A 27,425-nucleotide genomic window follows, 5' to 3' on the forward strand; every position below is an offset into this window, starting at 1 on the left:
CCCTGAGCTGCCCCTGCCAGTCAGTGTAGACCGTACTGTGCTAGATGAACCAATGGTCTAACTTGGTATAAGGCAGCTTCTTATATTTCCTAACTTTTATTCAGTGCAGACCCACCTAATTATGGGCCTTAGTTAGTAATGGTCATTCATTTCAGTGGGTCTGCTCTGAGTAAAAGTTAGTTTATACAACCCACTGCATGGTATTCAATAGTGGCAACAGAGTTCACATCAAGGAGAGATGAGAACTGGCCAAACCCTTCCCTAATCCAATGACAGATTCCTTCCATCAATGAAAGCTTCAGATGTCAGGAGGACAGGTCCCTAAGGCCAATCTCAGTACAAGGCTGGATCATGCCGGAGAAGACAATTGTTGAATTAAGAGTGGGGATTATTTTTATTCACTGCAACCTTGAAGAATGTGTACCTACTCCCCAAATCATAATAATATTTTAATTATTTGTACCCTGCCCATCTGACTGGGTTGCCCCAGCCACTCTGGGCAGCTTCCATCATATACAGAAACATAATAAAACATCAGACATTACAAACTTCCCTATACAGGGTTGCCTTCAGATGTCTTCTAAAAGTTGTAGAGCTACTTATCTCCTTGACAAATCCAGCACTGTCAGTTGGTTGCATTTTCAGACAGTTGCAATATGGGTTCCTGCTTATTTCTGAAGGCTACCATTTTTGCCAAAACTATACTTTGGATGCCAGCTACCACCAATTGCTCTGTGGGAAGAACAGGAGATCAAGAAGGGCAGGTGGGGAAGTCACCACAGTTGGGCTGTTTTTGCCCTTCACTCCACATGGCCAAAAACCAGAAACTGTCCTGCGGTAAGGATCCCAGGAAAGCAAGGATGGCAGGTGAAGAAGACATCAGGAGCCTGCTGTTGCTCCGGCTGGAGTTTCTCCTCCACACACAGAGCCATCTTCTAACAGTTGGTCTCTTGGAAGGGCGCGGCCCCCTGACTTCTAATGTACTGCTATTGCTTACTGTGTCCTTTTTTAAGTGCCTTAAGTCACATGTAACTCACCTTATAAGGATTTGCATCCTGAAAAGTGGGCTATAAATTATTGTATTTTTTAATGTTGTGTGTTTATTATTGCCTGTTGTGCACTTGGCAGGCAAATAGGTCATGGTGGAGGCTGGGGGTTGGTTTGAAGTCTATTGATGTCACAAAATGAAGTGTCAAGATTTGACGATGACCACTAGCTTAGATGGTTCCGAAACAGGATTAGACAAATTCATGGGGGATAACACTCTCAATAGCTACTAGTCATGAGAACTATACAGAGCAGCAGCACACCAACAAATACAATCTTCCAGCGCTTTATTTTTCTGCAGAAAATTTCCACCTCATAAGTTAATTAGTAGCGATGAATGGATGCCAACTGCAATTAAATATTATGCAAGCTTGGCGGTTCAAAGTTTGTAGCTTTGTTTACTATATACAAATAAAATAGGAAAGCTAAATTAGATACTCTCCCGAGCATTAGAAAATGTTCCAATGCAAATGACTCTAATTTCCATTTGGTAAGTTTTCCAGAAAACCCACATCACGGCTGGGAAGCGTACTCACATCCCACTTCTTTTCAGATGGACATAACTAAGGGCTCGTCCCCACTTCTGCATGTCCCATGACTAGAATGGTTTTCCACTTGTCCCGTGACTTTCTAGGCACAGGTCCAATGAGTCTTTCATCTGTCCTGCCACTTTCCCCAGGAAAACCCACTTTTTTTTTTAAAATAAATTTTTATTGAGTTTTCAAAGTTTTATAACAAAAAACAAAAACAAACAAAACAAACAAAAACAAAACAAAACAAAAGCAAAAAGATTCTTTCATAACCCTCTTTCCTGACTTCCCCCCACCCCCACCCCATGCATCCCAATTCTCCTGTATAATTCAGCAAGTTCTTATTTCACTCCTTCAACCTGTTCTTGTTATACTTAAACTTAATTTCCTTTGCTAGGCCCAATTTAATTATCTAGTTCTCTTGTATACATTAAATCCATTTTCTAAGATCGATCCAGGTTCTTATACCATAAATTTCCACTTTTTCATATTAGAATCTAGATTAAAATAATAAAACCCAAAAATCATAAGATGAAGTGAGATTTCCCCCCCCCCCCCTTCCTCCCTGCCCTGGTATCTGTCCCTTCCCAGATCACTGTCCTCTTGTAGAACTCTTAGCCCGGATTTCTCACATCAGAGGCTTTTAAGTCCCTTTGAGTCTCTCTCCGCCTGTTCTGTTGGTAGTCCTTCCTGTAGGTCTCCAAGTCTCGAGGGATGTTAAACACAGTCTCTTCACCTTCTCTCCAATCACATTCCAATCGGATTTGCTGCCAGGGTTCTAGCAAAAGTTCCCCCAAATCACAGTCAGCAAGACCAGAAAAAAGGAGAAAGTCCCAGTTATGTTTCTTTATTCCTTTAGCTTTACCTCCATAGTGTCCGTAGGCTTTCTCCTTTGCTTTTCTTCTCTTGTAACTTGTAATCCAAAAGAGTTCTCTGTTCCCTGGCTGCACAAGTTCATATTCCTGCACTTTTTCCCCTCCAGACTCCTTTTCCACCAGCTCCAAAGATGTTTTTCCTGGTTCAGTTGTAAAATCTTTCAAAGTCGAGTCCTCACTCCCATCAGCAGAGTTGTTTATTTTAGAGATCAAGGTCATCAGCTGCTTTTCCATAACCATCTCTTGCTCTTGTAGAGTTCCCACGAGAAAAAGAGTTCTTTCTATTTCTGCTAGTAGTTTTCCTTCTGCAACCATTGTAATATCACTGGTTCCCCCTAGGGGGATTTCCATTTTTCAAAGTTCAAAGTTTTTCAAAGTTCCTCACCAACAGTCCTGTACTTTATTGTTACTTGTTGTTACTTTATTTCCAGTCCCTTCTAGTTAAATGTAACACCTCTGTGTCAGAGAGATATAAGGATGTTCTTATCTTGATCTAGCCGTTTGACAGCTCAGTTGACAGCTGTCAAACTCCCGTTCTTTCGCGCTAAGTTAACACAGGACACTCCAGGGTCCCGGAGGGGGGGGGGGATCCATAAAAACTTTTCAGAAAACACCTCTTCTCTCCAGCACAGCTTTAAGATAAAAAAGTAAAAACTTATTCTCACAAATTTATGGAGTCTCTTGTCAGTCCAAAAAGGCACAAAAAGATTTTTTAATCCGATCTTAGGTTTTCGTTCCTTGCTTCCAATTGTCTGCATAAAAAGGGGGGGTGCGGACTTCCCTTTAGCACTACCCCCCCCCCCCCCCGTTCGTTCCAGATTAGGGATATTAATTTCTTCTAAAGTCCGAATTTCATTCTACTTACGGGGTATTTGTTTCCAATCCAATTGTCGGGAAAAAAGTTGACGCTCTCCGGCAATGGCTTGCGGCTTCGCTCCGCTGAGGTAGCGGTCTACTCTCAGCACCACGCCACTCCTCGTACCTTCTCCGCAGCCTTTAAAAAGGCTCTTCGACTGTCAAGGAGGGCGCTTAAGGTGCCCACCGAGTCACCAAGTCCACAGGCATCCGCGTCTGTGGTTTCTGAGGGTCCCCGCGTCGCCGGCACGGTAAGACCCGTCCTCAGCAGAGCCGATTCCCTCCGGAGCTCGGAGGGAATCCGCCATTAGCCGATCGCGTCAACCCGGAAGTCCGGAAAACCCACTTTTTACCACTGAAGACTTTACCCTCCTCTATTCAGGGCTCCCAAACCAGTAAAGATTGTTGGTGATCACAGGTCTTCTGCATTTTAATGGACAGATTTATGTCTGAGGATTACTTAGGTGTCTCTCTTGCCCTTAAAACTACAAACCTGGCCTGGCAAGTAGTTTTTTTGAAAGCAGCTTTTAGGCAGGCTGGGAAGTGAGGTTTTAATGACGAAACAAATGTGCAGGGATGACCCGCTCTGTGTGTCTATATTTCCATGAATGTATGCTCACCTGAGTGATTGATGTCTATGTGAATGAGTTCTGGTGTGTGTGTGTGTGTGTGTGTGTGTGTGTGTGTGTGTGTAGTGCCGGATTTACGTATAAGCTAAAGAAGCTATAGCTTAGGGCCCCACTCTCTTGGGGGCCCCAAAAAAATTTAAAGGGAAAAAAACCTACAGTGTGGACTACTATGGTGATATTGATATTATATTTTTAAAATGCATTGTATTAACTACAATTGCATTGTACAGGTTATAACACTTAATTTCATATTAATAAAGCTATTTATTAGTAGTTTGCATCATATATTTACACCTATTATTATTTCATGTTATAGCAAGTTTATAGAGACTAGATTATGAGTCTCTGTAAATTGTGTTTCTAAAGGAACTTTTGTTATTGCCAAATGCCAATGTGTTTGCATTATTAAGTTTGTTATGAATAAAAAATCATTTTAAGTTAGAGCTTAATAATTATTTCACTATTAATATACTTCTTCTTAATTGTATTTCAGTTCAACAATTACTTTGATAAAATACATATTTTGTCATGTGCAAATGGCATTAGATACCTATTAGGTCCATAAATTACCATGTAGCATATATTCAAACACACACAAAAAGAGACAATTTGTTGTTGACAAAGGACAGCTGGACATATAAAGGGCCTCATTACCTTCCGTAGCTTAGGGCCTCATCAAACCTAAATCTGACCCTGTGTGTGCGACTGCCTCCAGTCACTCCTAATGGCATGTGGCCTCCAACCAACAATGCACACCTCTCATGTGGCCTACAGGGCCAAAAAGGTTGCCCATTCACCCCATCATATGACTTCCTTGTTCTGTAGATGGCTACAGCAGACAGTGGCTGAAGAAAACCATGATTCATATGTATCTATAGCTTGTGTTTCTAGAATGGTTATCATGGAAGTTGGGCTGTCACACAGAATAAATCATTACAGCCTTGTAGAGTTATTAAGCTTTTATAGCATGCTCTCTCCACAATCATACCTCCAGGTGTTGTGTAACTAGACAAATTTGTTTATTATGCTTTCTCATTCCAGTTTCCTTTTCATTAGCCCCTTTGCTATTGAAGAAGCCTTCCTGAATAACATTTATTTATTTTGCACATCCTGGCTTGACCATGCTTGATATTAATGGTGTGCAGTAACCACAAAAATTACATTGAATCTGTATCTGCTGTGTTTGGGAGAAACCCAGCCTGTTTCGGAACTGCTCTGTGTTGTTCTGATTCAATTTATTCTTTGGGTCTAAATCTATTAAATTTGAAGCTTTGTTTTGTCCCCATTGACTACACTGAGGAATCTAAAAATGGTTATAACTTTCCCCCCTTTCAAGATAAATGGATGAAATTTGTAGGCAAATCCCTTCAGAGTGGACTACGCCCTCCAAATTTCAGACAGGTACATTCAGGATCATTCCTGCAGAAATATTTTAATGTTTATTTTAAAAGAAAGAATGTCTCACTTTTAATTTTCTGCCAGAATTTGATGCCAGTCACAAGCCCTTCAAAGGGAATGAAGCCTGTCAAATTTCATAAGATAGGTGTAGCAGTTCTCCCCCAAGGGCAACCTTATGGAAAACAGAATTCACATTCAGGCCTCTAAATATCTTGGGGAAATCAATTTGAAAACTGGATATGAGGGATTGCCCTTGGGTAAGAAATCTGCCCATGTTCAGACAAATAATTCTCGTGGCTATTAGGAGCTAGGTGATTTTACCTTCATTTTTTAAAAATAATAATCTGGGAAAGTCCTTTTTTGTTGCCTTTGGCACCCAACCCTAACTTCCTGGAAGCAGCTTTCATGAAGAAAAAAGAGAGAGTGCTATGATTTTAACTGTTTGTTAGGAAAAATAAAATTGGGAAAGAGGTTGGCTCTCCCCAAAGTCTAATCCTGCCACATATGCCCTGCTCTCAGAGCCAAATCTTGGAGAATGATGGCTACCCAAGTAAATAGCAACACTGCTTACTTCAGCATTTCTCCTCCAAATCACTGTGACTGGGATGCACTGGGAAAATAAATCTGATTAAAAAGTAGACCTGTCAGATGATCCCTCAATTCTCCACCTCCTCCCCTCTTGAGCATTTTCCTGGTCAGCTTGGTTTTGTTTTTCAGGAAAGGGAAAGGACGTCATTCATTTAACCTTCTGGAAAAAATGAGGCAACAGAGCATTGTTAACAGTGCATTCTGACTTGGGAATATGAGAGTCCGGCCGGAATCATCCTAGTTCACCTCAGTTGGGGTACAGGCGTAGCTGTTGCATACCCCTACTTAATATACAGATCAGGATTACTATTTCCATAACAAAGATGACACAACAGTGTGATGTAGTACAAGGTTTTGGTCACAGGGTGGAGGTACACATTCACAGAAATGGTTCTCAAAATCTTTACAAGATCTGCAAGCTGTAACTGTCCAAACAAGTGACTAGATTTAGTATCACAGTTAGGTTGGCTTGCAAAATATTTCGATTGGCATTTCCTTTTCAGGGAATTAATTATTGTTTAAAAGATTTGGACTGATAGCAGGAGAGGGGGGTCTCCATTAAATCTTGGGAATAGTTTATAATACTCTGTCTTATAATGCACAAGTGCTGGGAAAGCACATATACAAAACTAGGTTTGAAAGCTGGAGATATTTGGGCTTTGCAAGTTATTCTAACAAGTGGTCAGATATATTTTATTGCCTTTTTGGTTGCTAATGTTCTTTTCTGACATTTGTAATTTGATTTTCAGTATCAGGAAGGCTTTCTTGAAATTGTTAAATCCAGTGCTTTTTTTCTGGGAGGATGCAGATACCCCTAAACATTTTGTGAATCTTTGTACTTTTGTCCATTCACCATATTTATTTTTCCTGATTTGAACTATAAAAATGTGATTTTCTTAAGTCAGAAGGAGAGTACCCCTAAACATTTTTTTAAAAAAGCACTGGTTAAACCGCATCTGGGTTTGTTTTATAAAATTTCAAGGGTGCTTGGAAATTAAAGCAAGTGTTGAACTATTAGTTTTGATAAACAGATGATCTACTTCAAGTGTATTTAAATATTTCTTTAAATGAGATATGTTTTAGAATGTATTTATTTTCTGTCTAGAACTTTCCACATTTCATCCCACTTGAAAACCTCTTAAATAATTACTTTCACTTATTACTGATGTGGGGGGTGAGGGTGGCGCTGTGGGTAAAACCTCGGTGCCTAAGACTTGCCGATCGCATGGTCGGCGGTTCGAATCCCTGCGGTGGGGTGAGCTCCCGTCTTTCGGTCCCAGCTCCTGCCCACCTAGCAGTTCGAAAGCACCCCTAAGTGCAAGTAGATAAATAGGTACCGCTTTATAGCGGGAAGGTAAACGGCATTTCCGTGTGCTGCGCTGGTGCTGGCTCGCCAGAGCAGCTTCATCACGCTGGCCACGTGACCCAGAAGTGTCTGCGGACAGCGCTGGCTCCCGGCCTCTTAAGTGAGATGAGCGCACAACCCTAGAGTCGGACACAACTGGCCCGTATGGGCAGGGGTACCTTTACCTTTTTATTACTGATGTGACTTAATAAATGTGTACTTTACAATAAACCAAAAGATTATTGCAACTAAGGAAGATTTGAAGGATTACAGCTGTTGGAAGGTTCTACTAGCCAAACTCTGTTTTATTTAATGGGGGGGGGGGATATTTCTCAATTCTATTTAAAGCAAATAAGCATCATCAAGTACAAAATAATAGGTTAAGGAACAAGAACCTGTGTACAAAGCACATTGGTTAATGCTTTAATCTACAAAAAAGTTTGCTCTGCTCTTTCCCTCTCCAACTTCATCTCTCTTCTAGGAGTAAAGAATAATACATTGTTGAGAACACTGCTTTGGATATTGGCTAAGCAGTTATTTCACTGTTTGGCTGTTCTTTTACCCCACCCAACTTTTCCCCATTTTCCTCAAATGCATCCTTCTATACACTTTTTCTACACTCCCACCTGCCCACAAACCCTGACCTCTTTAAGCACCCTACTAACATCACATTTGGAATTGATGAACTGTAAATATTCTTTTCTTCCTTAGCATATAGTTAACTATCAACACAGGAGCAAATGCAGTTGGCTTCACTAGTTTCCTCTCACGCTGACATTGTAAGAAAATTATATTTCATATTAAAAGGTTACATGTTCCTGTGCTGTTCTCTTGTCTAAAGATGACACTGGGGATGTAATATTTAAAATTAAACATTGTTAATGCATAGCTGCTATTTTAATAAGAAAGTCAAATGTTTAATTTTGATTTCTATGTTTTAGTTGGGAATGGAGTCTTGAACAGATCTATAAAAATGGCACAGGACGAGTAGTAGAGTTCTGAGGATGGCTGAATGAACTGGGCCACTTTGGACAACTCTTTATTGTAAACAACGAGAAGTTAGAAAACCAATGCAACAAGGAGTAAGAGCTAGCTAGCTTCTATTTTCTATTTTTATTTTAGCATGCAAGACTATTCAAAACTGTTCCGCCTGCCTGAAAAGCAGGCTTATGAGTTTCTTTTGCTTTGTATACTTGTGGATTTATGGCTTCCATCAAAAATAGAAACCATTCTGTGCAGCAAAGATATTGCTTGCTTAAACTCATTATTTGCATTTGGTGTCCTTTCATCCCACCTGTCTTCAAAAGAGCACCTTGCATATGGTTCCCAGATGGCTTCCTATCCAGGCAGACCCTGTAACCTTTACTGCAAAACAGCTGCACATGCTTTCCGACAATTATTTAATAATCCTGTTGCTGCCCCATCCCCTCTAGCTGTGCAAGGAAGGAAAACGTAATGCTGGTGGTTAGTAGATTGGACAAAATGAAAGCCCACCCTCTCTCACATACCTCCTCTCATGTTTCACAGCTTAGCTTGTTGTACTCCAAATTAGCCTTCAAAGAAAGGGAGGAACTTTAATGAGCAAACATTTCATCCAATGATTGTTCTAATTCATCTTAGTTTTAGCTTTGCACTTTGGGAAGTATAACTGTCCCATAATTGAACTTTGTGTGATTCATAGTATCATACACAGTACAGTATATTTTTGGGAAGAGCCATAGTTCACCCAAGGTTCAATCCATGACATCCTATCTGAAACTCTGGAAAACTGCTGTCATTCACTAGATGGACCCATGATCTGACATTAGAAGTGATTTAACTCAGTCAGTTCCTGAAGGCCTGTTCCCACCAAGTGTGCCTGAGATGGTGGTGGGACTGAGAGAAGGGCTCTCCTCAAAAATCTCAGAGCCCAGGTGAGTTTGTATGGGAGAATATGGACCCCCAGATCGACTGGGCCTAAGTTATAGAAGGCTTTATGGATCATAACCAGCACTTTGAAGTGTACTCCGTATAAGGAAGAGTCCTTTCGCTCACTAACATCCTATAACCTTTTAAATGTGTTTATTGGAGAGGGTAGAGAGGGGGCGAGAGGATTATTAGTTTGGTTTGGTTTGGCTTGTTCTTGTTTTTATTATGCATTTTATATTTTATCTTGTATTTTTATGCTGTGAACTGCACTGAGATCTACAGATAACGCATGGTATACAATTTTTGTTGTTGTTGTCATTGCTGCTGTTATGTACAGCACCATGTTTATAAAGGCTGCATATCTGAACTTCGTTTTTTGAAGTCACAGGCTTTAAAGGAATGTGTGATTTATTCTTGACACATCTTTTATCCAAGAGTAAAAGCTCTTGAGATTGCTTTTAGCTCAGAAACAAAAACACATGTGACCACTTTGTTTTGCTTCTGTGAAGTAATTAAAGTGGCAGAAAGAAAAGATTTGAAAAGTAGCAAATGGTGTTTTGTTCCACAAAGAAAGCTGATAGATCTTACTAGTCTCTTTTTGCATCTGATAGTCATTTCCTTGTGAGCTTTTGGAACCCAAACAAAGATCAGGCAGGGGAATTGAACTCTGCTTAGGACACATATTTTGTTCTGCTGTCCTATTAGAAAACTAATACTTGCATACACAGTAGAGGTCATTTCTGCTTTCACTGTTGTTAAGTTTCATTGCTCTTCAGACAGAAAGTTTAATTACTTCTAGACAAAGGGGGGGGGGAAGCGCACTATCACAACTGGATGCTCATAGTAAATGATGAAACCCTTTCCAAATACTGATAATTTTAATTAAATGTGTGTAAAATATCAAAGATTAGACAGGCTGGGTTTTTTTTAAAAAAATGTTGTGCCTTTTTATAAAGCATGGATCTTCAACCACTATTGCATTTAAAACTTGCAGCCCTCCTGTGACAAATAATATGCACAGCACTAGGTGAGAAGTATTCGATGGAAAGAAATTAACATCTACATGCAGCCGCTGGAAGAGATCATCAGGGGGTTTGGACTGGGTGTTCATCAGTGTGTGGATGATACCCAGCTCTACCTCTCATTCAAATAAGAACCAGTGAAGGCAGTGAAGGTCCTGTGTGAGTGTCTGGAGGCGGTTGGAGGATGGATGGCAGCTAACAGATTGAGGTTGAAGTACTGTTTTGGGGGGACAGGAGGCGGGCAGGTGTGGGGGACTCCCTGGTCCTGAATGGGGTAACTGTGCCCCTGAAGGACCAGGTGTGCAGCCTGGGAGTCAATTTGGACTCGCAGCTGTCCATGGAGGCACAGGCCAATTCTGTGTCCAGGGCAGCTGTTTACCAGGTGGATGTCGTATGTGTTTTTGCAAATCACCCTGGCCACAGTCCCTCATTCAGTACTATCCTATGGGTTTTTAAATCAGATGGGCACCACTGGTGGAGGAAGAAGAGTGTGGGGGGAGTGCAGTCCAAGTGTCTCGAGGTGGTGCCAACCTCAATGGTGTCCACTAGAGCGACTATAAATGCGCTCAGGAAGCTATTTGCGACACACGGCTTTCCAGACACACTGGTGAGTGATAATGGGACTGCTTTTACTTCAAGGAAATTGTAATCAAGAATGGAATCCACCACATTCGTTCTGCTCCTTTTCACCCGGCCACTAACGGCCAAGCTGAACACATGGTCCGTACTACCAAAAATGAGCTTAGGTGCATAGTGCATCGAGACTGGACTTTCCAGTTAGTTCTTATGACCCCAAGAGCAGTGACCAGTTGGAGACCGGTGGAGTTGCTTATGAGGAGGAGGCTCACTACCCTCCTTGATCGTGTGCACCCCAACTGGACTCTTGAGCAACGGCCATCCACTGTGGTGTGGGGGGCTCCAAGAGGGTTCTCCCCGGGGGACACTGTGTACATCCGAAACTATGGGCCCGGACAGGGTTGGGTCCCTGGTATCATTGCCCACTGTACAGGTCCGGTTTCCTATGAGGTAGGGTTGGAGGGGGGACTGGTTTGGAAGAGACACCTTGACCAGATCAGAGCCAGGGCACTTCCGAACACGGAACTTCAAGGGGAACCAGAGGACAGAGAAATGGGTACTTTGGGAGATTCTGTGCCAGGCCAGGGTGGGAACCAGAAGGGTTGCCGGTGACTGAGTTACCCCAGCAGGGTGACTTCAGGCCGGAATCCTCAGTGGCTCCATCAGCAGTGACCCCTCCCTGACTGTCCCACTCAGACCGTGGGTACCAGAGGAACCTCCTGGGTCACCCACTTGGGCACAGGAACCATGACGGTTGAGGAACTTATACTGCCTTGAGCTTCTGACTTTTTCTGAACATTAAACAGGGACCTACTGAATTCAACAGAAATCAGGTGCATAGGATTTTATTTATTCTGTTACAAAAAAAATCTAGATGGCTGTCCATCACAAATAGTTTCCAGCATGTTATGAAACAATATCACATCACTTCAAACAATAATAAAATACAGTTATTAAAACCAATCAGCAATTAAATACTGGGGCACAAAATTAAACTTTTGGCCTTAAACAGTCACAGCCCATCTCCTACAGAGACCCAGTAGAACAGACAAGTTATAAACATGGGAGTGGGATTATTGCCATCAGCACTACAAGGGAGACAGAATTATAGTCAGTGCACTACAAAAGAGAAAGCCCTGTCCCTCATTATCACATAGTGAGCCATGCTCATTGGCAGGATAGCAAGGATAAATGCACACACTTGGCCAACTGTGTGGTGTGGATCACTTGTTAAGTGAGGAAGTGTTGCAACAAATAACTAGGTCCCAAATTGCTTTCCAAGTCAGGACTAACATCATAAATTGGCCCCAGTAGAATTTATATAGGCAGCCAGTGCAGATCCCACAAAATAGGTGTTGACTTGTTATATGCAGATGCACCTGTGAATATACCAGCAGATGTATTTTCAACCAGTGGCAATTTCTTGACCTTCTTGAAGGAAAGCCCAGCATAGAGTGCATTACCATAGTCTAGATGTGAGCTTCCAAGAACGAGCACCACAGTGAAGGGAATAGCTGTAGTTGGGACAAGATCCATAGCTGATAATGCACACTGCTGGTCACCTGGGCCTCAAGTGTCAGCACTGAGCCAGGAATATCCCCACACTACAAACCTGCTCCTTTAGGGATCATGCGAGTCCATCAAGCACAGGCCACACACCCAATTCCTGAGCACAATGGAGAAGGCCAGGGATGCATCCTTGCAAAGTGCCAAAGGTTCATTTCCTTTACTTCAAACATTTTTAAAGCCTCATGCTCACCCAGAGCATCACAGGGCTCTTTTCAGCCCCACAAGGCTTCCTAAAATGACAATTTTAATTTAAGTGGGGGTGGGCTTTTAAAACTTTAGAAAAGCCCCATTGTGATTGAGTGCACTTTTTTTTTTATTAAAAAAAGGAGAAGTTTGAAGAGCCCTCAGCCATCTTGCACATTTCCTAAAGTTGAGCACAACACACAAACACACAGGATCCTCATGACAGCCTCATTTATACATTTCATGCATCTTTACTTATGCCCAGACAGGCCACTGGCTCTTTTTAATATGTGCTGACATCAGGGCATGTTGTCTAGAAAGGTGGATAGGTTAAACCATTGCTTGTTTTTCATCTCCTGTCACGTGGATCCTGGACCAGAGGAGAGCTGGCTGGGCAATTCCTCCAGATGCTGAGTTACAAAGCAGCTCTTTGGAGTGGTCAAACAATGCTTCTAATGTTTGAGGGATGTTTTCTACAGTTCAGTTCTTCTGCATAAATAAAATTGGTCTGCATTCGTTGGCATTTCCTAGCAGGGTGATATATTAACACTGAAACATTGCTGAGTTAAATTAAATGCAATGCATAGTGCATAGCTGTATGATATTTTAAGTGAATTGGTGGTATATAAATACTTCCATAAAGAAATAAACAATTACTGTTGGTAATTTGGGGAGAGGGATGCATGAGAGAGTGACTTGCAGATAGAAATGTGGAAGACTCCTCTTGTGCACAGACCTTATTTGGGGGGTCTGGGACCCTTTCATTAGCCAGCCACATTTCCTATCCTGTGTTCAGACACCTGCGGATAATGTGACTAATTTCTTATCTGTCCTATAGTCAGGGGCAGCTCTTGGCAGGGCTTCAATGTCAGCCACCTGTTAGAGGAGCACTGCTGTATAGTCATGTAGTCGCAGACAATGTTTATGTAAGATAGGAAAGCGGCTTGGGAACTCACCTCAGTGTAGACCAAGACCATGAAAGATGCTACCTACTGGTCATTAAATAAGTCCATCTCTTGCTGTTCTGAGAGAGTTCCACCAACTAAAGGGACCAAAGCTATCTGGCTTTTGCTTCCCTCTTTCATCCCCCCTCATCTTAATAATAATAATAATAATATTTATTTATACCCCACCCTCCCCGGCCAGGGCCGGGCTCAGGGTGGCTAATACAGAATATAAATTACAATAAAATGTAATAGAAAAATAGAAAAAATAAAAAAGTTAATTAAAATATGGCTTAAAATACAGCTTAAAATGCAGCCTCATTTTAGTAGTAGCCCATAAATCAAGACCATAACGGGAGGAAACATCAGATATTCACCCGAGCCAGCTATCCATGCTGGTCCTACATGCGCCATCAAAAAAGCCAAGGGAAAATTTATATACCATATCCCATATAAGGGGTCAGAGTGAGTCCAAGCCGAAGGCCAGGCAGAACAGTTCCATCTTGCAGGCCCTGTAGAAAGATGTGAAATCCCGCAGGGCCCTGGTCTATTGTGACAGAGCGTTCCACCAAGTCGGGGCCAGTGCTGAACAGGCCCTGGCCCTTGTTGAGACCAATCTAACCTCCTTGACGCTCAGGACCTCCAAAGTGTTGTTATTTATGGACCTTAAGGTCCTCCTCGGGGCATACCGAGAGGCAGTCCCGTAGATACGAGGGTCCTAGGCTGCATAGGGCTTTAAAGGTCAAAGCCAGCACCTTAAACCTTAAATCTTGCCTCAAATTAAATGTTTGTCAAGGAACAGTACTGGTGTGCTCTTTGCTTTGTACCAATCTAAAAAGAACCTCTGCTCCTGGCAGAACGCCCTCCAGACAAAAGAGTTTCCATGAGAACATGAGAAGTCCCTACTGGATCAGACCAGTGGCCCATCTAGGCAGCGTCCTCGTCTCATGGTAACCAACCAGATGCCAGTGGGGAGCCTGAAAGCAGGACCTGAATGCAACAGAAACTTCCCCTTCTGTTGTTTCTAGAGACTGGTATTCAGAGCTATTGCTGCCTCTATCAGTGGAGTTAGAACAGTCATCAGGGTTAGTAGCCATGGATGTTCTTCATCCACTGTCATTGGCCAAGGCAATTTCCCTGCCGAAACCAGGCCTGAAAACAGATTAAAAGGGGTGCAGGTAATTAGAGGTAGTGCCACTGCCAGGTTATTATTGCCTAGGTTAGTATTGCCTAGGTTAGTTATTGCCAGGTTAGTATTGCCTAGGCAATACTAACTACTGGCGCGTGCACACACACACACAAATGCTAACTTCAATTTATTTATTTTTTTAAAGTATTGTAGGGGGAAAATGAAAGGGAAAAAAAGTTGAAACTTCTAACAAAATTAAATTGCAAGATTAAGTAATGCAACAATCTTTGATTGTCCTTCTCAAATAAAAAAAGAAAATGTTTTAGGACACATGTTTTAGCGGTGTAAAGAGTCTTAAAAGTTTCCATTTCAGCCACATCAATTTTGTTACCAATTCCTTTAGGTCAGGTGCTTGGACGTGTTCAATTGATATAGTTGCCAAGCAATTATATTTTGCAACATTGTTGAGCAGATAAGTCTATATAGTTGCCAAGCAATTATATTTTGCAACATTGTTGAGCTTATGTAAGTTTTTGTAAATTAGAGCTTTGAGAAATTGCATTCAGCACTTTCCACTGGCACTGAAAGTGTGGGAAGGATCGTTAGAGCAACAGATACATTAGACAAATTATCCAGGAGTTTTTGTTGTAGTGTGAAAAGAAGTACACTTTGTGGCAACATGGACTTTGGAAGTCTTCAAGCTATAGCTATAAGTTCACAGCACAGATCTTCAGTATTAATATCTTGCTTCCATTGTGCATCAATGATTTTTTCTAAATTATTGCTGTCCTTAAGTAGATCTTCAGGCAGTTTTTTTGTTGATACTGTATATATCATACAGGAAGCCAGATAGAGAATTATATTGTTGTAGCTGTTGGAAACTCTCTTCCACAGAACTGTATGGCCATATCTAAGACAGAAGAGTGGAAACCTGCTTTGAATTTCTTCTTTGGAGTTTGTGGTGCCTCTTCTAAGGCTTCATATTTCAGTTTCTTTCTCCTTTTCTAACTTGTTCTGTCTCTTTTGGTACTAGTATTTCTAGCTGCTTTGCAATCTCAGTAGCACCTATCAGAACTTGCTGGAAAATTTTTCATCACACTTGCAGACCACAAGGTAACTATTGGTCATTTGCAACTGGTTTGTAGCTGAATTTAAACCATCTTCCTAATTTTGTAGTAGCTTGCAGTAAGATTGACTTCAAAAAGGATATCTTACCATGTAAGAAGGGATACCACAGACTCAAACTTACCAATTGCATCAGCAACGGCCTTAACTTCAATTTAGGAAGTATTTCCAGATAAACCTTTTAGGTGCGTGTCATCAAAAATCTCATCAAAAATATGGGGGGGCAGGTAAGCTCCACCCTGCATAATCGATTGCATGATGTAGCACACACACCCCATTTGAATGGCAATGCCCATTAACGGGGGTGGGACTCAAATATTTTATTGGGGGGGTGGCAAAGGGACCTTGGCCCCTAGGGCTTGGTTCCTATGCCCAGTCCTGCTGCAACCCCTCCCCCCCACAGAATGCTACAGACTCTTTTGCTTGCTGAAGCGCTGGGACCAAGGCCAGATTTAGGTTTGATGAGGCCCTAAGCTACTGAAGGTAATGGGGCCCTTTATACTGTATGTCCAGCTGTCCTTTGTCAACAACAATTTGTCGCTTTTTTGGTGTTGAATATATGCTATATGGTACGAACAAATCAATGATATTTTAGGGAGCAGGCTAGCAGGCGGGGCCCATTACTTACATCATAGGAGCCTACAGAACACAAAACACTGTTGCTGTATGTAGATTTTATTTTATTTGTTTTTTTATCTTATATTTTGGAAATGTACATCCTGGGTTTTTTCCCCCTTTGCTTTTTTTTTGGGGGGGGGGCGCCAAGAGAGTGGGGCCCTAAGCTACAGCTTGTTTAGTTTATATGTAAATCCAGCACTGGTTGGGACAGAAAAGCCTCCACTGCTGCATTTCTGCCAAGCAGCTCCGACTGAAGCTTTACCTGGAAGCATTTTTGAATTTGGCGCCAGAGGGTCCGTCGCTAAGGTGGTTGCTAAGGACGCCCTGGGCTCTCAGAAAGACGTCGCTATTTCCTCCTTCCTGCATTCAGGCCAGGCTGGAGAAGGCACTCCTTGCGAATCGCTCTGGTAAGGGCTGCTTTCTCCGGGTCCTCCCCTCGCTGAGCCTTTTTGCATAAGGAAAGGGAGCTCCCTGTTTCTCTCTGCGTGTTTCCCACCCTTCCACCCAGGGGAGGGGGGAAAAAGGCTGCTTGTTTCTCTCTGTGTGTTTTTCCCTCCTCCACCCGGTGAAAAAGGCTGTTTGCTTTGTTTCACTCGGTCACTGATAAAGTCTTCCATCGGGAGCTTGCCTACTTCAGCGTTGTCTGCCTTCTGTGCGTTGCCTTGCATGTAAGTTTGGAGCTGCTGGCTTAGAAAAGCTTCCTTTGCGTTTAAGTTTGGAGCGGCAGGTTTGAAATGCTCTCTGTTTGTTTGGTTAGAGAGCACAGCTTTTGATTATTATTTTTTAAGACTACAGCTGCTCATTTTTTAATTTTTTAAAAATGTTCTCTCTGTGTGTTTTGCATTTACGTTTGGAGATGCTGGTTATTTTTTTATTTTTTTAAAGGCTCTGTTTTTCATTCAGCTTTAGCTCCCCCTTAACGTTTGGCCTCGTCCACTTGGCCCTCAGAGCGATGGTAATAATCTGGCGCTCTGGCAGAAAAAGTTACCCTGCCCTTGTTTTAGAATATGAGGTACTAGGGAGAGGGGGATGCACTGAGCAAGTCCCAAAAGGGAAAGCGGGAACTGGGTGTAGGGCCCCTTCAGAGATCAGTCTGAACCTTCAAATGCAACTGATGATCAATAAAAGTTAATGCAAAAAATAACTTGTACATTTGGCAAAAATTAGTGTTTGCTTGCACAGTTGTAACAGATCCTATCATGGGAAAACACAATTACAACTATATAATGTGTGAAATGACCCTGCATGTCTGGGACTTGGTAGCTGTGTGTATGTGAGAGAGAGATTCTAAGGTTTGGTTGTCTTGAAATCCATATTTAATTTCCTAAATGAGAAGTGCTGCTGATCAAGATTTTACTGAGAATCCTCACAATCTCAGAAGTGTAAGGATGGTTGTGGTAGCTTGGTGATACAGCATGAAGCACTTTGCACATGCACAAGCTGAGCAAGTTTTTAAAAGCGTGTTTGGAATGTGTATTTATTTGTTCTAGGTAATAAAATGAGTCTTTGGTGTGATAACAACAAAGAGGGGGGAATGAAAATTACTGGTGATTGTGGGGTACCGTGAGCACAAAGGTATGTTTTTGGCAGGAGCAGGTCAGATAAACCTTGTGGTCACAGACTTCTTTAGAGGATTGCTGTATGAAATGTTTGGTTTTGGGTTGTTTTAGATCTGCTTGAAAACAATTTGGTAAGTATCAGAAAAGAATTGAGGGTTTTTATTTCTTTTTAATGGGTGCCAGGATAGTGTTTGATAGGACGTCTTTCTGGAAACAGATCGAGACTAGGAAAAGCAAATGGCTGAAACAAAAATAGAAAGTATTTATATTGACTGCTTAAATAAAGGGCTGCTTTGGACTATTGAAACATTTGCAGTACATGACAATTTGTTTACTGTATGTCAAACTTTATTCATGACTCCATGAAGGATTCTGGCAATCACTTTATGTTTTGACATCCTCTCAGCTAATATTATAGTGATCTTACATGTCACCTGCAGTGGTATGTAGTTTTGTATGACATTAGAGAATATTGTAAAGCATTTCTTCCTAGAACGATTTTTTATTTATTTAGAAAACTCTTCTGAGTAATGAGATTACTAATTTAGTAATTAAAAATTGACTTATTAGTATTTTCAAAAATCAATATTAATGTATGATATGGTTCCTCAAGGTTTGCCATCACTGTAACTTACTCTAGCCACTACCTCCAATATCTCTGCTTCTTTTAAAGTTATTGCTCTTGCATGCCACTGCTATACTGAATCTGTGTTTGTTGAAGGTGTGTTTAGTGCCCATAACAGCACTGACAGCATAAGTTTGCAGGAATTCTAAAAGCAAACACACTGTTGTATAGGAAATTAGTTGTATGTTCTAGTTTTTTTCTAAAAATGAAGATGTTATATTTCTAACAATTGCTAGCAGTAAATTCATTTGGATTGGCAGGAAACAAAGACTGAGGTTCTGATTTGGATATATTGAAGAATATGATTTTAAAACTTTTAATTCCTATGCTCATGAACAGATGTGTATGTATTTCCTTTTGACTATAAAAATACAAATATGCTCCTGCAGATCTCTTTAACTGCCACCACCCAAAACTATTGCTATTATGCATTTTGTAAATTTGATAATTTGTTATCCTCATCGCTTTGGCTATTGTGCCTTTAATATTAAGCAGAAATGTTGCAGCAACTATAGTTTGTTCACGTGCAACACTACACGCATGCCAGTGACTTCAATGGAGGAAATGGAAAGAAACCAGATGGCCATATGGCCATTCTAAATGTTTCAGGCAGCAAACAGTGATCTGGATTACACTCAGAATTATAATTCTCAAGATCCCATAATGCAACAGACTATTCCAGGACCCACTAGTGACATAGCTTTAATGGCTTTAATGTTATCTTAGGACACCACTAGATAATCTTGTGTGTTCTTCACTTCCCCATGCCTTTTCCAGCTTTCATTGTTGCTGCTGTCTCCAGCTGGCTTACCTCAGGCAGACTAAAATGGGGATTTCCACACTGAACACTGTCTGCCTCTTTTGGAAAAAAGTTGTGTCAGACTGAATTTTTTTCTTACAGTCCTTCTGACTGAGAAATCCAAGATGTAAAGTAAGGGTGGAGGGAGGTGTGGAGGAAAGTGAGAATGAAACAATTGTTCATGTGCATGGGAGGTAACTTTGCACAATTAATCAGAATGCATGGCTGCCTCCTGAAGGATGGCGTATGTCTTCCTGCTCGTGAAGTCCAAGTGGTCTGCCCTTGATTCAGTTCTGGGTTTCATGCCATGTCACGTAAAAGGTCCCCTTTTGCATTATTTTATTATAGATATAGAATGGTTGGGGGGACACTGAGCAGTCCATTTCCCACTCCTGGTAAAGGCTCTATTTGACTCATTTGCAAAAGCTGCCTTTCACTCATTTGCAACTACTAAGAGTATGTACCAGGATGAATGCGGAAAGCCCTTGAAAGGCTAGCTGGTATCTCAGAGTAAATGTTTAGCAGTTCCTGGATTAGGCAGAATGATATCCAGTTAGAATCTCCAGAATATGATATGACGTGAACTGAAAAAAGCTCTTTATTAGGGGGATGATTGTGAGAAACGAATTGAAGCTACTGTCTTCAGTTTGGAGAATGGAAGAAGGTAAACCAGCAGTGGCTTTGTATGCTACAGTAGGTTTCGTGCAGCTTTCTATAAAAATGGCCATTTAGCTATATGGTTTATGAAACAAGGATGCTGCCATTTATCTATATTTTACTCAGGGTATGTGCCTCTGATAATTTCAAGATGGCAACAAACTGTTAAATCCCTGCTTCTGCCCATCATTTTATGCTGGATGAAGGCAAACAAGTTGAAACTTCCTCCAGTAAGACATAAGCTGTGCTCAAACATTTTATCTGGAGCTCTGACCCAACCACCTCAAGTGCGTGGACTCATCTTCATAGAATTGTAGAGTTGGAAGATACCCTGAGAATCATCTAGTTCACCCCCCCCCCCAATGCAGGAATATGCAGCTTTCCCAAACAGGGATCGAACTGTTGAATGGTTTCTTTAAATGTAAAGGTTCATCATTGTTCCACTCGATGTGTATATCTTAAAGGGGCCAGAGCAAGGGCCAGAGCAAGATAATGAGACCCAACTTTAAAGCTGTGAAACATAGCAGGTGCTGCTGAGTTGTATTTGATTAAGGTGTGTCAGCATTTGGGTTTAGTATATAAGGAGCAGCACCTAGCTCTCCCATTACCCTGGGGTTTGGGTTGGTGGTTGGGTCTGGTTTGGTTGTTAATGTATTTAGTGTAAAAGGAGTTTTTGTTTTTCTTATTAAAACCTTGTTTAAGTTATTTTTGAGTCCTTTTCATTTTTAATGCATGATCTCCCCAGCAAGCTATCTGCAGCGCTACCATACTGCAAATAGTCAACATCTTTGGTTATGGGCCCAGCTGCTGAGTGGATGACTGCATATTTTTGGACTCTGAGAAAGGTTTGAAAACTCCTTCTCCTGTTAGTGTAATTTTTTGTGGGTCTGGAAGAGTTCCAGAATGGTTGACCGGGTTCCTGAAGCTGAGAAGGCTCTGGTCTTCCCACAGCTAACAGATGAGAACTATAGTTTATGGTCTTTTCGGGTGGAGGCGCTTTTGACCTCTAGAGAAGTATGGACCTATGTAACTGATGACCCTCCTAACCCTGTGACTAATGCTTGGTCGAAAGGAGATGCAAAAGCCAGGGCGATAATTAATTTGGCAGTCAGCGACCAGCAAGTAGTCTATATAAGAAATAAGAAAACTGCCAAAGAAATGTGGGACAGTCTTGCAGCAGTGCATGTTAGAAAAGAGTCAGCATCTGCATTGACGTTTTTCAAGCAGTTGTACCAGACGAAGTTGCAGCCTGGTGGTGATTTGGCAGCACACTTGAGACGTCTGGAGGCAATACGCGGCGAATTAATTCGAAGGGACATGGTGATACCTGATATTCAGTATGTTTTTATCATCCTTTGTTCCCTTAATGAGGACTTTGATGGTATAGCTAGCCAGATATCTGCTGTTCCACCAGCACAATTAACTGTGGAAGGGGTAACGGCAAGATTAATGGGCGAGTTGGATAGAAGGGAGGCTTGTGCCATAAGCACTCCTATTTCCAGAAAGAATGAGGAACGCCATATGCAAACCTGTGGTGATACAACTGCATTTAAAGCTGCAAAGCGTTGTTGGTTCTGCAATAAGCAAGGACATTTTGCAAAGGACTGCAGAGCCAAAAGAAAGCAAAGTACTCCCAAGTCTGTTTCTGTTCGTCAGTCACGGTTGTCAGCCCAACAGCAGACATCGTATAGTAAAGACAGAAACGAGCCGCGAGCTTTTCATGCTTGGACTACAAATCGTAAAAGAATTAAAGATGCCAAGTGGAAGTCTTTTATTATAGACTCTGGAGCATCTCAGCACATCTGCAATGATCGAAGCTTGTTTATTTCTTTCGAAGAGGAAATTGGTAATGTACATTTAGCCAATTCACAAGTCTTGCAGTCGCTTGGCAGAGGTACTGTTAAACTTGACTCTTTAAACATTACAATAGCAAACTGCATTTACTGCCCGTCAGTGGACAATTTATTGTCAGTAAGGTGCTTTGCTCGTCAAGGCATAACTGTGCGTTTCTTAAAATCAATGTGTGAGTTTTTTGATGGGAACAAACGTTTATTGTATGCCCGGGACTCTGATGGTTTATATAGACTGTATTTTCGCACCTACTCCCAATCGCCTATAAATTGCAGAGCAGCACAGTCAAGCCAGGGGTTGAGGAATGTAAGGCCTCATTCCGGGTGTGTCCATGAGGCGCACAGAATTCTGGGACACCTGAATTTTGCTGATGTAGTTAAGACAAAGAATATCGTTAATGGCCTCAACTTAAAACCATGTAAATTCTTTATGCAATGTCTATCCTGTTGCAAGAATAAGATTAAGGTTGCACGCAAGGGTAGGTGCTCAGATAGGAAAGTAACTGAACCATTTGAGCGTGTACATTGTGATTTAGTTGGGCCACTCCCACCATCATTAGGAGGTTCTAAGTACTGGCTTACTCTGATAGACCAGTATAGTAGATACTGTTGGACTTATGCAATAGCTGAGAAGTCCCAAGCATTTGAAAAGTATAAAGTTTTTTGCAACTGGGTAAAAATGCACTTTAACAAACCAATTAAGAACCTGTTTTCTGACCGGGGCGGGGAATTTGTTTCTGAGGATTTTGAGAAATTCCTGGAAGCGCAGGGGACTACTCATGAGTTATCTTGCCCCCGAAGTCCCTGGCAAAATGGGCTTGTTGAAGTTGTGCAGCGTGACCTACAGGCAGGGGTTAAAACGTATCTGCATGATGCTAATCTGCCCAAAGACTTTTGGGCTGAAGCACTTAATGCATTTTGTTACGTTAGAAATCGCAGTTATCATACTAGTTTAGATGTCACCCCCTATGAGAAACTGTTTAAAAAACGCCCTAATCTGAAATACCTCCGCATTTGGGGTTCAGATGTAATTATGCATTATCCTGCTAAGCAAAAATTGGGTGAACGTAGCGTCCAGGGAAAATTAATGGGCTACCAGCAGGGGGCGTACAGAATTTACATACCAGCAACTGGCAAATTTCATATTACCAGAAGCATGATACAAACTGTAAATTGGAATGGAGTTGCTGTCTTCCAAGATACTGATGGTATAGATAATACTGAGGAAGAAGAGGAAGAAACAGCAGAAGAAGCAGCAGGAAATAGTGCTTCTGAATTAATGGGAAAAGACAAAAAGCCTGTTGAGTCTGATAAATTGTTTGATGATTTAAAGTCACAGGCACCCGAGGGGAGGTTAGATTCTCTTGATTTTTCTGACCGAGAGCTTAGCCTACAGGCACCTCTTCAATCTGACAATGATTTACAACCTGAAACTAGTGGTTTACTTAGTCCCATTAAGTCTGAGAAGTCTGACTCTCCTTCTGGACTGAGACGTTCAGATAGAAAGAGACAGAAGCCACAACGATTTGCAGATGAACATTTTAATACTGTGTATGCCAATAAGGTAGTTTTTGAGCCAAAAAGCTACAGTGATGTTCAGAAATTACCTAAGCAACAAGCTGCAAATTGGTATAAAGCTATGAACTCCGAGATAGCTTCTTTAAAAGAGCATAACACTTGGTCTCTTGTACCACAAACCCCAGATATGAGACTTATTGATTCGAAATGGGTTTATAGAGTTAAAACGAATGACAAAAATGAAGTTGTAAGGTACAAAGCAAGATTAGTTGCTAGGGGTTTTCAACAAATTCCAGGCGAAGATTATGATTTGTGTTATTCACCAAGCGTAAAATATGAAACAGTTAAGCTTTTGTTAAAAGATGCATCACAGCGTGGACATTCCGTTTATCACCTAGATATAAAAACTGCATATTTGTTTGCAGATTTAAAAGAACAAATTTTTATGCGTGTTCCTGAAGGCATAGACGCCGCTGAAGGTTTGGTATGCAAATTAAACAAATCCCTTTATGGTCTGCACCAAAGTGGAAGGAATTGGCACCAAACTTTAGCAAAAGAATTGCTGGATATTGGTTTTTCACAAGGAAAGGCAGACAATTGTGTGTTCATAAAGGAAAGGGCAAACTCTGTAACAAAAATATGTGTGTATGTAGATGACGTATTAATTTCTACAAAAACTAAACAGGAATATGAACAGGTGGTATCACAGTTACAGAAGAAATTTGATGTAGTGGAATTAGGCATAGCTAAAAATTACTTATCCATGCAAATTGAGAAAGGCAAAAATGGATCTTTTCTGGTTCATCAAACTGCAAAAATTGATGATCTTGTTGAAATGCTATGTTTAGAAAATGCAAATGGGAAGGAAACACCTATGGTGTGTGGTTTCACCTTTACAGGTGAAGACAAGCCATTTCCTAACAAAACTTTGTATCGTTCTGCTATAGGCAAGCTAAATTTCATTCAAAGAATCTCAAGACCAGATATAACTTATGCTTTTCACTTTCTGGCAAAATTTGTGGAAAAGCCTACTACACAATGTTTCTCTGCTCTTAAGAGAGTGGTAATGTACCTTAAACATACCAAACATTATAGGTTGCAGTTTACAACATGTATTGACAAAGGTTTTGAAATTTTCTGCGATGCATCTCATGCAATGGAACAAAATAATTGCAGGGGTGTGTCTGGTATGGTGTTTTGTTATAACGGTTGTCCATTTGAATGGAAGTCCCAAACACAAACCATTATTTGTCTCTCCACAACAGAAAGTGAATTATGTGCATGCGTTCAGGCCACTCGTGATGTAGAATGGTATCTGCAAGTGTTTGCAGACCTACAGATGCAAGTAACACTACCAGTAAAAGTTTACCTTGATTCCCAGAGTGGACTTGCTATCCTGTGCTCAGAGACCAATACGCAGCGCACTAGAGTCTTAAGGTTACGTTTAGAATTTGTAAAGCAACTAATTGCTGATGAAATGGTTGTATTTGAATATGTTCCTGGTGACAGTCAAATTGCGGACATTTTTACAAAAGCACTTCCAAAGGTTACACATGAAAAACATGTACAAAGTATGCTTTATGTTTTTGTTCCACAATGATGAACCGCAGGGGAAATGTTGAATGGTTTCTTTAAATGTAAAGGTTCATCATTGTTCCACTCGATGTGTATATCTTAAAGGGGCCAGAGCAAGGGCCAGAGCAAGATAACGAGACCCAACTTTAAAGCTGTGAAACATAGCAGGTGCTGCTGAGTTGTATTTGATTAAGGTGTGTCAGCATTTGGGTTTAGTATATAAGGAGCAGCACCTAGCTCTCCCATTACCCTGGGGTTTGGGTTGGTGGTTGGGTCTGGTTTGGTTGTTAATGTATTTAGTGTAAAAGGAGTTTTTGTTTTTCTTATTAAAACCTTGTTTAAGTTATTTTTGAGTCCTTTTCATTTTTAATGCATGATCTCCCCAGCAAGCTATCTGCAGCGCTACCATACTGCAAATAGTCAACACGAACCTGCAATCAGCACCACGCTCTATCTAGCCAACTGAGCTATCCAAGCTTTTCATTTCTGATTTAACTGGGCTCCCAGTCACAGGGAAGTTTCTAAACTTGTTCAACCAAATGCACTTAGAAATCCTCTTCGTATGTTTGCACTAAACACACAAATGTCTGAAGAGGAGCCCCCACATCCAAAGATGTTGGTTTTGTTTCATTCTTATGTTGGGATGAGGGACACGGGTGGCGCTGTGGGTAAAAGCCTCAGTGCCTAGGGCTTGCCGATCGAAAGGTCGGCAGTTCGAATCCCCGCGGCGGGGTGCGCTCCCGCTGCTCGGTCCCAGCGCCTGCCAACCTAGTAGTTCGAAAGCACCCCCGGGTGCAAGTAGATAAATAGGGACCGCTTACTGGCGGGAAGGTAAACGGCGTTTCCGTGTGCTGCACTGGCTTGCCAGATGCAGCTTGTCACGCTGGCCACGTGACCCGGAAGTGTCTCCGGACAGCGCTGGCCCCCGGCCTCTTGAGTGAGATGGGCGCACAACCCCAGAGTCTGTCAAGACTGGCCCGTACGGGCAGGGGTACCTTTACCTTTACCTTTATGTTGGGATGAAGGTATTACCATGGCTGAAGGAACCATGGTTTAGGAAGCAAGCTGATTTTGATTGAGGTTTTCAACCAGTTTTAGATGGGTTGCCCTCCCGTTGAAAGACCTCATTCATAGCATGTTCATTGGTGGCAAGGAGTAACTTTCATCAGTTTAAGGTGTTATTAACTTTGATTCCTATCATTCCTGCCCATGGGCCAAACTACTTGGAGCAGATGGGAATTGTCCAAAACTTGTGAAGGGCACAGTGTTGGCTACCCCTCTTCTATAAGTAAAAAAACCAAACATATACAGAGTAGTTCCGATCATATCTGTTCTGCTTCCATTGCTGAATGTGAGCAGATACATGCCAGCTGATGCTGTGAACCAGATTTGGCTTGATAAATCCAAGCATTCATTCTTTACAGCACCAGTTAGCTATTTCTAGTCTCTTTTTAGGTGCTTCCAAGTCACACAGCCTGGCCTGTGTGAGTGATATTCATGAACAGCACTTCTTTGAGAACAGCCTCCAATTCACAGGCCCCATAGATGTGACTGTTGCAAACTCTGCCTTTAATGGACAAAGTGCTGGCTTAGATCTATCACTTGGCATCATTGCTAGCTGATTCTCAGAACAGTGCTGGAAATTCACAGGACAGCAAAGAGGGAAGTGCAAGAGAATTGGTGACAGAATAAATAAAAGAACAGGCATGTCTTTCTGATGATGGAAAGAATGTGCATCAAGTACCTTTCCTAGAGTTGGAGTTCTGCTTCTCAATAAAAGTTCTGAAAATACCTCTCAAAAGACAGTGAAGATTATTGTTGCATTTTAAACCTGAAGCAAAGCGGTAGCAGCACTATCAAGAGTTCTGTAGAAAAAAATTAGAAATACAAAAACTGCATCCTCACAGACATCCTATAAATGTAGAGGAGCCTGTGATTTTACCATATCAGTACTTAGAAAGTACTGAATGTCTTTGCAATCACTGAGAAGTCATTTAATTGGATTTCTTGTGCACCTGCAGGCTGAGCAAAAAATATCAGATTTGTACATACAGATATTTATATGGCTGTTGCTGAATGAATCCCTCTTCTTCTTCTTTTTTTTTAAAAAAATGAAGACCTTTATTTTAAATAGCTATCAGTCAGCATGGGAAAATAATAATCTACAGTGGTACCTGTAGCAAATTAAGTACTTAATTCGTTCCAGAGGTCTGTTCTTAACCTGAAACTGTTCTTAACCTGAAGCACCACTTTAGCTAATGGGGCCTCCTGCTGCCGTCACCCCGCCGGAGCACAATTTCTGTTCTTATCCTGAAGCAAAGTTCTTAACCTGAAGCACTATTCCTGGGCTAGCGGAGTCTGTAACCTGAAGTGTATGTAACCTGAAGCATATGTAACCCTGGATGTGAGGGCGATCTGGCTGCGACATCTGTCACCCCATTGATCGCCAGGGTTGAAGCATATGTAACCCAAGGTACCACTGTCTTTTTATTTGGCACAAG

The 27,425-nt window shown here is 41.5% G+C and overlaps 1 protein-coding gene across 2 annotated transcripts in view; it reads left to right on the top strand.

Moving 5' to 3' along the window:
• Window positions 1–16,667: 16,667 nt before the first annotated feature.
• Window positions 16,668–27,425, top strand: part of CTTNBP2NL (CTTNBP2 N-terminal like) — a 35,246-nt gene continuing 24,488 nt past the window's right edge. The window contains exon 1 of one of the 2 annotated variants that reach the window (XM_028734497.2): window positions 16,668–16,748. The gene's annotated coding sequence lies outside the window, so the exon portion shown is untranslated. Of the gene's footprint in view, window positions 16,749–16,780; window positions 17,010–27,425 lie in introns of those variants that run through there. The other variant, XM_028734496.2, reaches the window with a different exon arrangement.

Source organism: Podarcis muralis, chromosome 5 (genome assembly GCF_964188315.1).
Source record: "Podarcis muralis chromosome 5, rPodMur119.hap1.1, whole genome shotgun sequence".
NCBI classification, from domain to species: Eukaryota; Metazoa; Chordata; class Lepidosauria; order Squamata; family Lacertidae; genus Podarcis; species Podarcis muralis.